At 37.5% G+C, this 11435-nt stretch overlaps 1 pseudogene across 1 annotated transcript; it reads left to right on the plus strand.

Moving 5' to 3' along the window:
• The first annotated feature begins 266 nt into the window (after window positions 1-266).
• On the plus strand, window positions 267-11053 carry LOC308526762 (bromodomain adjacent to zinc finger domain protein 1A-like; annotated as a pseudogene). Its single transcript has 3 exons — window positions 267-303; window positions 6874-8193; window positions 8967-11053. The product of its transcript is annotated as a bromodomain adjacent to zinc finger domain protein 1A-like (transcript).
• The last annotated feature ends 382 nt before the right edge of the window (window positions 11054-11435 follow it).

Consider the following 11435-nt stretch of genomic DNA (forward strand, 5'->3'; position numbering starts at 1 on the left):
AATTTTTTTAAAAAGTTTTTTTTAAAAAAAACCTACATTCAAACTGCTTCATGTGGAATTGCTATTCTAGCCTGTTCAGCATTTACCGGGATGATGCGCTGGCTGGTTCTGTGCCTCCCGCCCCAGGGAAAAAGCCCAGTGTAGGCCTTCATCCCTCATGAGAGTGGGTAGGCCTTTTGTTCACAACAGGAAGAAGTGTATTGCTTGCTATGGTGTAATTGGGGATCTGATGGGGCTCTCGCTGTCTTAGGAAGAAGGCATACCGCATGGGCAAACAGGGAGACTTCAGAGACTCAGCTGAATGTGAGTTATCTTCGATTTCTAGTTGTAATACTGTGAACATATAACACTGTTGAATCTTAGCTTCTTATCTTCAAAATGGAGAAAATATAGATGTCTTCTCTGGGTTAACATGTCTATGATCTGATCATAAAATATCCATATGTAAGATATTATTACTATCTTCTCTGTAACAAATGTTATCAGTGGTGAGGGACTTGGAATCTTCCATCAGATCCAAAGCAGGTAACTAGGTGTAAATTATATAAGAATTGAATCATTTTGTAGAAAATTCTGAAATAAAAGCAAACCCCTCTATTAACAGTTGGCATTGGGTTACATATTGAGATTCAAGTGTAGTAAATGAGGCAGTACATGAGACCCATGTCTAAACTACCTGATTCCAACTAGGAATACCAATGACGTAAAAGAAAAATCCTACCAGCAAAACCACAACTGCTTACCGCAGGATAACATGTCTTATAAGTCAGAATATAAAAACTCACACTTCACCTTTACATGTAGAGAAGCAAGAGCGGCTATGGGGGCAACTCCAGGAACCATTCTCTCAGAAGCATTCAGCAGCCCCTTATAATCATGGCTCCCTAAGACCTTAAGAAAGTGACAGGTCCTGATATGAAGATGCAACAGCCCCTGAGCGGCCCCAGGCGTGCTGATGCCCAGGGCCATCCTTCCCTTCTCCAGGGTCAGGCTTGCAGCCACAGCTGCTCTTGTTGCTGCAATCAGTCTTTCTCAGGCCCCCCCTTCCCTCCACTCCTTGCCTTCAATAACAAAGTTCACCTTGTCCCTCACCACATGCGTTTTTTTCAGGAAGAAAAGTAGGGGAATTAGCCTTGGTAGAGAAACATTCTCTGCATTTGCAAGTTGACCTAATTAGTAGAATATAATATTAAGATGTACAGGCCATGTGAAATAGCTTAGTTGTGTTAACAAAGGGTAATACCATAAACTGTTTAGTCATAATGAGTCTTAGCTTTTTAGTTTAAACACTGTATAATTTGGGGGTTGGGATATTCTACTTAAAATGTCAGTGGAACTGCATGAACTCCCCAGGACTAGAAACCTAAAAGTAAGCACAGGCTCCACAGCTTTGTTGGAAGGCATCTTACTGGTAATTAAACAAACTGCTCAAATGCTTCTTTCTTTGATAAGGAAAACATTTTTCATAAACAAATTCCCTCTGGAAGTCAAAATGTGCCTCCAACAAACATATCAATAAAGCATCTAAGAGTCTAGGCTTGTGATTAGCTCTCTCTCCTGCTGTGGCCTTCCTGAGCCGTGAAGTCTAGGAGAGCTTTGTTCTTGCCCCAAATTGTATTTTTCTAGGAATGGCCCAGCCTTTCCCACAGTAGATTCCAAGGCTATAGCTGTCCCTAGGATTTCTCCATAGCACTTGGGTCCAGGCATACATTCATTCTAACTCTTCATTTTTTTATTCAGGCATCCTTAAAGTATTTATTAAGCTCTTGCCAAATGAGTGTGTGAACAAGTAACATATATTTGTATTCTTCAAGTTAAGACCTTTGTCAAGATAGCAGTCCACCATCTGTTTTGCTCACCTTTGGATCTCCAGAAAATAAATTTGATTTTTGCAAATAGTGAGCCTTCAATGTTTATCAAATGAATGAATGAGCCATCATACTAGAAAATGGCATGTGAATTATCTTAAGAGAAAAAAAAACAAACACTCTAGCTCTTGTGATCCTTGACTGCCTTATCATGAACCATGGATGACACTTTGGGTAAACTTTCTTTAATTAATACCCCCAACCAAATCTAGGAAAATTTACAACTTTTTATTTTATATAATATTTCTAAGATAGATTTATAAAAACGGATTATATAAACTAAAACATGCAAGAAGCAACACATTATGACCAGCATAAGAATATTAAGAATCTTAATACACAACATTCTCTTAAATGCAATTTTATTGCTCATCATCTCTGTAAAATTATGGCACTCAGAACAGTTTTTTTCCTCTGGCATGTTCACTGATAAGGTTTGCTCCATCCATTGCTTCTTGAATACATGCTTGGCTTATGCTCTGCTTACTGGACTCCTTCTAGTGGACTGGGCACAACTTTAGTATTGGAAGAACCTGGAAGAGTTCATATCTCTGTTACTTCTCTATTGCTGTGTGTGTGTGTGTGTGTGTGTGTCTTTCATCCAAGCTCACTATCTTATATCCAGGCACAGAATTAAATCCAAATACACCCTAGAGGCACTTTTTATAAGTCTTGTTGATTCCAGGTTACATTAAATTCTGAAAACAAGAAGGGTTTCTTAAGTGCACAGATAGGGATCATTGTACTATAGGAAAAAATGTTCATGAGTAAACTGAGAGGAACAAACACACAACACATTTATTGAAAGGTGAGAAGCACAGTTCAGTTTAGGGCTTGGGTTTTCGGTGAAGGAAGAATTAGTGTCTGAAAGTATAGGTCTGGGCAAACAAGTCTTCCTCTCTCTCCTAATTATAGAGAGGCCATCCTATATCAAGGTTTCATTAAATTCTTCTTAGAGATCCTTCTTTGAGTACATAATGGAAGCACCTCTTATGTCATTATATAGCATTATCCTATATTATTGCCTTTATAGCACTAAACAATATTTCATGTTTCTTCATGTTTGCCATCTGTTTATACCACAACATATACGCTCTTCCCAGTCACCTCTCTTCACTGTTCTACTGTTCTATCCTCAGCACCTAGAATAGTGCCCAACCAAGATGAACTTATGGTGACCAAACAAATAGACAGTACAGGACTTGAATGCCAGAATTTGCCAGCATTCTGACCAAAGCAGTCTATTGACTAAAGGGGTCTATTAAAATTTCTTCAGCAATGAGAGGGCACATGTCCAGAATTGTGCCTCAGAGAAATTACATTGGCAACATGCAGTACTAATTAGCAAAGAGAGGATCCTGATGCAGAGAGGTCAGTAAGGACATTAGATTTTTTTCCCTCAATGATGTGACTACTATTGCTATACAGTATGTTTTCTTGTACAATATAGTAGCTGTTTAGACTAGATACATTTTTAAGGTAAAGAAAATCTATTCTTTAAAACCTGTTAAATACCATTCATTATATATATATATTCCCAAAGCAGCTATGAGTTATGTGTGTGTGTGTGTGTGTGTGTGTGTGTGTGTGTGTGTGTGTTTAGAATGTCTTATTTGGTTGCTTACGGCAATCAACACATCTCTATAAAAATGAAGACTACTATTAACCAAAGTACCTAAAACGCATTTTAACCCAGACAATATAAAGAGTCTTGGAATGCAGAATTTGCTGTGATTATTATAGTACAAAAATAGTGGATGATATTTAAAAGCTCTCTGTCTCGAGATAGTATGTCCTTGTATTCCAGAAACTTAATGGGGGATAATAATAATGATTATGATAATGATAACATCATCAAAATCACACAAGTATGTTTAAAAAGCCTAAAATGAGTTTCCTGTGGAGGTGATATAAAGTGTGTTTTGAGGCCAAGTTGAGAATGGGATTTATACATACGCCAATTAACTTCACACAGAGGGAATAAGACACAACAAACAGACAAAACTGTTACATGATTTCATGCCTTATTCTCAACCCTTTTAGCAACCATAACAGATCAATGATATAGTCATTGAGCACCTAATGGGTTGATGATTGAAAACTATTTTCAAGTATATGTCACTGCCCAAATAGGAAATTGGACAAAGTATGGATGAGTTAGTGCAAACACCACAACTACTGACAAATGTCTGAAATAAAGTCATTAAAGGCAAAATCATCTTACTAGATATTCAAGAGCTAGATATTGTTTACATCTCTTGATCTCTTAAGGACTTCTTTATATTAGATTGTAATAAGTTTTAAGAAAAAATTAATTTATTCTTATAGTCTTTTTAAAAAAATTAGTTTTATTAGAAACCATCAACAAAACAACGAGAAAACCCACTGTCTGGGAAAATATATTTGCCAATGTCATATCTGATACGGGCCTAATCTCCAAAATTTATAGGGAACTCATACAACTTAACAAAAGGAAGATAAACAATCCAATCAAAAAATGGGCAAAGGACCTAAATAGACACCTTTCAAAAGAGGACATTCAGAAAGCCAAGAGACATATGAAAACATGCTCAAAGTCACTAATCATCCGAGAGATGCAAATCAAAACAACAATGAGGTACCATCTCACACCTGTCAGACTGGCTATCATCAACAAATCAACAAACGACAAGTGCTGGAGAGGAAGTGGAGAAAAAGGAACACTTGTGCACTGCTGGTGGGAATGCAGACTGGTGCAGCCACTATGGAAGACAGTATGGAGTTTCCTTAAAAAACTGAAAATGGAACTCCCATTTGACCCTGTGATCCCACTTCTAGGAATATATCCCAAGAAACCAGAAATACCAATCAGAAAGGATATAAGCACCTCTATGTTCATAGCAGCACAATTCACCATAGCTAAGACCTGGAAACAGCCTAAGTGCCCATCAGTAGATGAATGGATTAGAAAACTGTGGTACATCCACACGATGGAATACTATGCTGCTCTAAAAAGGAAGGAACTCTTACCATTTGCAACGTCATGGATGGAACTGGAGAGCATTATGCTAAGTGAAATAAGCCAGTCAATGAAGGAAAAATACCACATGATCTCACCCATTCATGGATAATAGAGACCATTATAAACTTTTAAACAATAATAGATACAGAGGCAGAGCTGCCTCAAACAGATTGTCAAACTGCAGCGGGAAGGCCGGGGAGGGTTGGGGGGCAGGAGGTAGGGGGGAAAGAGATCAACCGAAGGACTTGTATGCATGCATATAAGCATAACCAATGGACATAAGACACTGGGGGATAGGGGAGGCTAGGAGACTGTCTAGGGTGGGGGGGGGGGAAATGGACACATATGTAATACCCTTTGTAATACTTTAAGCAATAAAATAAAAAAAAATAAAAAAAATAAAAAAATTAGTTTTATTGTTGAATGTATTACACATGTTCCTTGTTTTCCCCATTGACCCCTTCTAGCCCATACCCTCATGCCTTCCCCTGGTCCCAGGCCTTCAACACACTATTGTCTGTGTCTATGGGTTATGCATATATACTTATAAGTCCTTCGGTTAATCTCTCCCCACCTACCCCCCTACCTCTACCTTCCCTGTGATTTTCAACAGTCTGTCCCATGTTTCTATTTCTCTAGATCTATTTTGTTGATCAGTTTATTGTGTTCTTTAGATTCCACATATGAGTGAGATCATGTGATACCTGTCTATCTCTGACTGGTTTATTTCGCTTAGCATAATACTCTACAAGTCCCTCCATGCTCTCTCAAAGGGTAAGAGATCTCCCTCTTTTTTACCGCTGTATAATATTTCATGTGTAAAGGTATCACAGCTTTTTTTATCCATTTATCTACTGATGGGCACTTTTTAAAAAAAAAAAAAATTAAGAAGATAAAATTTGAGTTTAAAGGGAAGTTAAAAATGATACACCTCGGAGATGTTTTTGTTATAAAATACAAAAGTTACAGAAACATCAATCAAATTTAAAGAAACTATGAAATTGATTTGAGTTTTACAACCTTGAGTGGTTGCTCTTAAGTAAGTCTTTCTCTTTCTTATCAATTACCTTGAACAGAGCTCTTTATGAGATAATGTGCCATTTACTGAAATCCTGTGTTGATGTTCCACTCTGTTAGTGAATATCTTCCAATAAAGTTAGGCCAATTATAGGGTACAAATGTAGCTTAATTTTTTTTTTTCTTCCTGACAACACAAAGGATAAATGTCTGAGAAACCTTTGCTTAGGTGGATTGAGTTTTCTTCTTTTTCCAAATGAGACTGTATACCAATATTTCTTAGGATGCTCCCAATTCTTGGAGAAGGCTTTTGAAGCTCATGACATTCATCCTGACAACCTCTTCAGGCTACAGCTGAGCAAGTGATAGATTAGTTAAGAGGATGTTTGCAGGAGATAGCAACTCTCTAAATAGTGGCACACTGGATAGTAACAAAGGAATTCCCCAGCAGAAATTGTTGGTTTTCCTTTAGCTCCCAAAATTAATTTAGAAGTAGTAGCTAGCTGACAGATTGATTTTTTAGTTATAGATTGTCATGCACTACAATACTTAATCATAAAGATTTTGTTGCTTTTAACATCTCTTGGGTTAGTGTCTTTCTGACCAGGGCATTTTATAGTATTCAGATTAGATTTTTATATGGTGGTTTCATGCATCCCATTGAATACCAGATTTCTGCTTCCTACTTGAATACTTCAACATCTTGAAATAGTTCACTTTTTATAAATCCTATCTGAGATGAAACAGGAGAAATAACGAATTAAAAAAGTCACTGCAGTTATGTGCCACATAACGACATTTAAATCAATGGACTACTTATAGATCGGTGGTCTCATAAGGTTGGAATGGACTTCTGAGCTGAAAGTAGATGAAAAACTTCCCAGGAGCTCTGAGAGATGGGGAACTGGTGGTGGGATGTGATCCCTAGAGTGGGAAAGAGAGAAGTTGTGTGAAGAAAAGTGAAAATATATGGAACACTGAGAACAGGGAGTAAACCTAGGGAAGATATGGAATGAGATGATCTTAACTAAGGAATTCCCAGAACCAACTCCAGTGAAAACTAGACTGCCTCCTGAAATCTTTGGCAATGCTCTGATGATTTTGGAGTTCCTGAATGCATTTGGGGAACTTTTTGATCTTCAAGATGAATGTCCTGAGGGAGTGACCCAGAAGTGTTAGAGGAAGATCCTGTAGGAAGTGGCAGTGAAGGCCGACTATGTGAATTGATTTCTTTCTTCCTGGCTGCCATCTTGCAGGCAGTAACTGAAGAAGAAGAGGTAGTAACCAAAGAGAACATAATTTACGCTGATACCAAAGGTTTACTAGAGTCTTTGGATGAAGATGCTAACCCCACAAAGCCTGCACTGTCTGCAGTTGCATCTTTGGCAGCTGCATGGTCACAGCTGCACTAGGGCTGCAGTTTGAAAAGCTTGGATCTTGGTAGCCGCACTTTCTGAAATCCTCAGACTGCATATCTGAGCTTGAGGTTGCTGATGTGACATCAGCAAATGCAAAGTAAAGATATCAAAACCGAGGCGGATTTGGTGCTACAGGTGATGCCTGTGTGGAGCTTCCTTAAAGCAATCCCAGTCTAGCGAAGAAGCTGTCAAGTACTTCAGTGTATGATTTGACACCAGGAGAACAAATGAAGACACTTTATGCTCCCTGTGGGAAACTACAGTCCCTAGTTCCTACTAGGAATTTTATTGAAGATTATGTTGACATATTATGACAGGCAAAGCAGGAATTCCAGGAGTTAAAAGCAGAGTAACTGAAAAAATAAGGGAGAAGCAGCTGATAGAATTCATAAAAGAGCAAGAACAAAAAAAAAATGAAAGAGAAACAAGAAAAGCTGGAGGAAGATGAGCAAAGAAATTCAGCTGAAACTATATCTCTTGGGAAGGAAGAAAGGGAAGATTTTGATTCTAGCACTGAGAGCAAAGAAATGGAGCAAAAGGAACTAGATCAAGATACGGCCATTAAAGAGGAGATGACCCAGGACCCCATAAAAGAAGCAGGAGGAGGAAAGGGGACAAAATGGATTTAAAGAGTTTATAAGGCAAGAAGAGATCAACTGTTTAACAAGAGAGCCTCTCACTGCTAATGAGGAAGAAGCTTTAAACAAGAACATTAACAAAAAGAGAAAGGGCTTTTAGAAAAACCCAAAGTGCCACAGCATGCACCAATATCTTTCCAAACTTCGTGACCACATATTGGTGATATTGGATTTTCCCTTATGTTCCTGGATTATTTATTGAAAAGGATTATTCTAGTTTCACTGAAGACATGTGTTTGCCTAGACCAGGGGTGGGCAAACTTTTTGTGAGTGCGTGCCAAAACCAGCAAAATCTCTGACTCAAAATTCTTCTGCGTGCCAACCCTAATTTTTTGAGAACATGTTAGGCCTACTTGATATCTCTTAAGGTGTATGTGTGTGAAGAACCTTGAAGAAATAATAAAATTCATTCGAGCGACAAAAACACAGTATATGATGATGAAAAATACATTTATTTTTTAAAGTATACATGTACACTGATTGTCTGACAGAAAACTTTATGACTGCGCTTGATATTATCAGTGGGACTTTTGCTGCTGCATCACTGATGACAGAGATTTTACATCAGGTTTATATTTTGTGACCTTCAGAGATATGCACGAACTACTACTTTCATCCGTCAGGCTACTCCTATTATAAGACTTAACAAAATTCATCACTGAGAACAAAGATTCACAAGTGTATGTGGATGAAAACATGGAGAGTAACGCTGTTGCAAAGTTTTTTAAACAGAAAAAATTTTCTGGAATGGCATTCCAAGTCCTCAATAGTTCATTTTCGACACTATTGAAATTGCTCTTCGCCTCTCTCGTCAATCCATGTCTATGGTCTTTAAGATAACTTGTTATGTAAAATTATTTATTTATCTAAGATGCACCTACACTGAATTTATCTGAAAAATAAAGAAGTCGATATTAAAAAAAATTGTAAATGGAAGATTATAAGAGAGGGTTTTGCGTGCCAGCAAAAGTTACTGGTGTGCCATGTTTGGCACGCGTGCCACGGGTTGCCCACCCCGGCCTAGACCTTCATCAGAATAATGCACATTCTCAAAATGCTCAGGCATCCACTAAAACTGGAGACGCTTTGGTGTTTGCATCTACCTCTAACATTGACCAAGGTTCATGTGATGATTCTGTGCAGCTACCAAAACCAGTTCATAAGCCAAATCAGTGGTGCTTTTACACTTGTGAATAGCTAGACCAGCTTATCAAATCTCTTAATTCTAGAGGACATAGAGAAAGTGCCTTAAAAAAAACACTTTGCTACAAAGAAGAACAGAATATATGCATAGATAGCCCATTTTTCTGAAGAGACATTTCATTTTTCACATAAATCTCAAATTGGTAACAAACCTACACATATGCAGGGAAGAGCTTTCAATGCATATGATCCACCTCAGATGTCTGCAGAGAGGCAGCTTGAATTGAGACTGAGGTATATTTTTTTGATGTACTGAACACAGAATCTACCAAGGAACATTAAGAGTGATAAACATTGCAGATCGACACATATAAGTTCAGCATTAGAAAATGGATGATATGAGCTGTGAAGTAAAGAAAACAAGGAAATGGGATAACTAAAACAATGAAATTGGAAGAGATAGAAATTGATGAGCAAGCAAAGGCCATTTTAAAAGACATACTTTTTGGCATGAAAACAGAAATTTCTACCGCTGTCTCAACTAATGCAAGTGCATTGCAATCAGTGAGCAAATTAGTTTGTCATCTGGCAATGACACTCTTTCAGATAGAGCAGGGCAATGAGTGGCCTTTCCTCAAAGCTCCACTAGATGCCAGTGGGCGTTCTTATAAAACAGTCCTGGACCATTGGAGAGAGTTTCTTCTTTCTTCTGCTAGTCTATCCCAAGTCTTTATTCATCTATACACCTTGGATCATAGTTGACATGGTCTAAATCTATACTGCATGTTCATTATAAGATGTCCAAAAGAAGAGTGATGCAGAAAACATGGTACTTTGCGATGGCTGTGATCTGGGTCATCATTCCTACTGTGTTCAACCAAAGCTCAAAATTGTGCCTGAAGGAAATTGGTTTTGTCCATAGTATTGGCCAAAGATAAGTTCTAGAAGACTCTCCTCTATACAGAGACAATCCTTGGAAAGTGATAAAAAGATGGAAGACAGTATGGAATGTGAGGATGATGAAGTTGATGATGATGAAGAGATTAAAATGAGGAGAGAGTGTGTGAGATAGAACAAGATGAAGATGACTCTCAAGAAGAGAAGTAAGTCAGTCCACCAAAACAAGGAAGATAACAAATTTAGATTGCCAATTAAAATAAGAAGTAAACTTAACTCTTCTTTTTCATGTCCAACAAGATCCTAGAAAATATACCTCAAGGAGTGAGCGGAGTATAACCAAAACAGCTGTCTCTTCTAAAACTACTGGTAGAAGCATAAGAAAGATCAAATTTGCTCCTAAATATTTAAGAATTGTTAGTCATTCTACTTGCCAGAGTCATGGCTCATTGAAAATAGATATATGTGTGGAACTACTTAGTCTTTGTAAAAAATGTAGAGGCAGGAAAAGTGCTAATACACCAGAAAATAGTCCCAACTTATCTATCTTCAAAGCCATTGCCACAAAGTCAAGTGATCAGTCAAGATCTCTAAATGTTGCTTCAAAACTTTCTCTCCAAGGTAGTGAATCCAAGAGAAAAGGCAGAAAAAAAAACGATCTACAGAATCACCTTCTATGACACTGAACCAAAGAAGTGCAGGCAGACAGGGAGGAGTTTATAAATTTTCTGCTATTGAACAACTTGTAGAATTTGGTATGGCATAATGATAGCTGGCTTTTTTTCAAACTCATTTCTAAAATTCAAGACCCATCCTATTATGACATCATCAAAAAACCCATTGCCTTGAATATAATTTGTGAAAAAGTGAACAAATATGAATATAAATTAGCATCTGAGGATATGGAGTTAATATTTTTGAACTGCTTTGAGTACCACTCTCATAACACAAGTGACGCAAAAGCTGGAATGAGGCTTCAAGCATTTTCATATTCAGGTTTAAAAACTTGGACTTCATGTCACACCTGGGAGTGTGGATCAAGTTAGCTCACCACTGGCTGCAAAAATTTGAGGAAAACAAATTGTTCATGCAAATGGAACATTAACTCATGCTATAAAGCAGACATAGACATATGTGCGTACAGCAATAACAACTGATTGACAACTTTGAAGTGTGGCCTGCACTATATTCTCATTTTTAATATGAAGCTCTCAGGAGAATGTAGAAAAGATTGCCTATGCTACAGTTTTGTTCAGTATCTAATAAGTTTGATAGATATATTGGATACAGTACTGGTTTGTAGAGGATTTTGTACATTTTGAGATCATTCATGTGTTTCAATATCTTGGAAAATATTTTTTCTTCTCTGATTTATTTTGTCATTGATGATTTTTCTTAGTGTGGTATTAGGGAGATTAATCTGCACAGATAAATCTTTTATAGCACAGTTTAG

This window comes from Myotis nattereri, assembly GCF_964212035.1.
Source record: "Myotis nattereri genome assembly, chromosome: 11".
Taxonomy (NCBI): domain Eukaryota; kingdom Metazoa; phylum Chordata; class Mammalia; order Chiroptera; family Vespertilionidae; genus Myotis; species Myotis nattereri.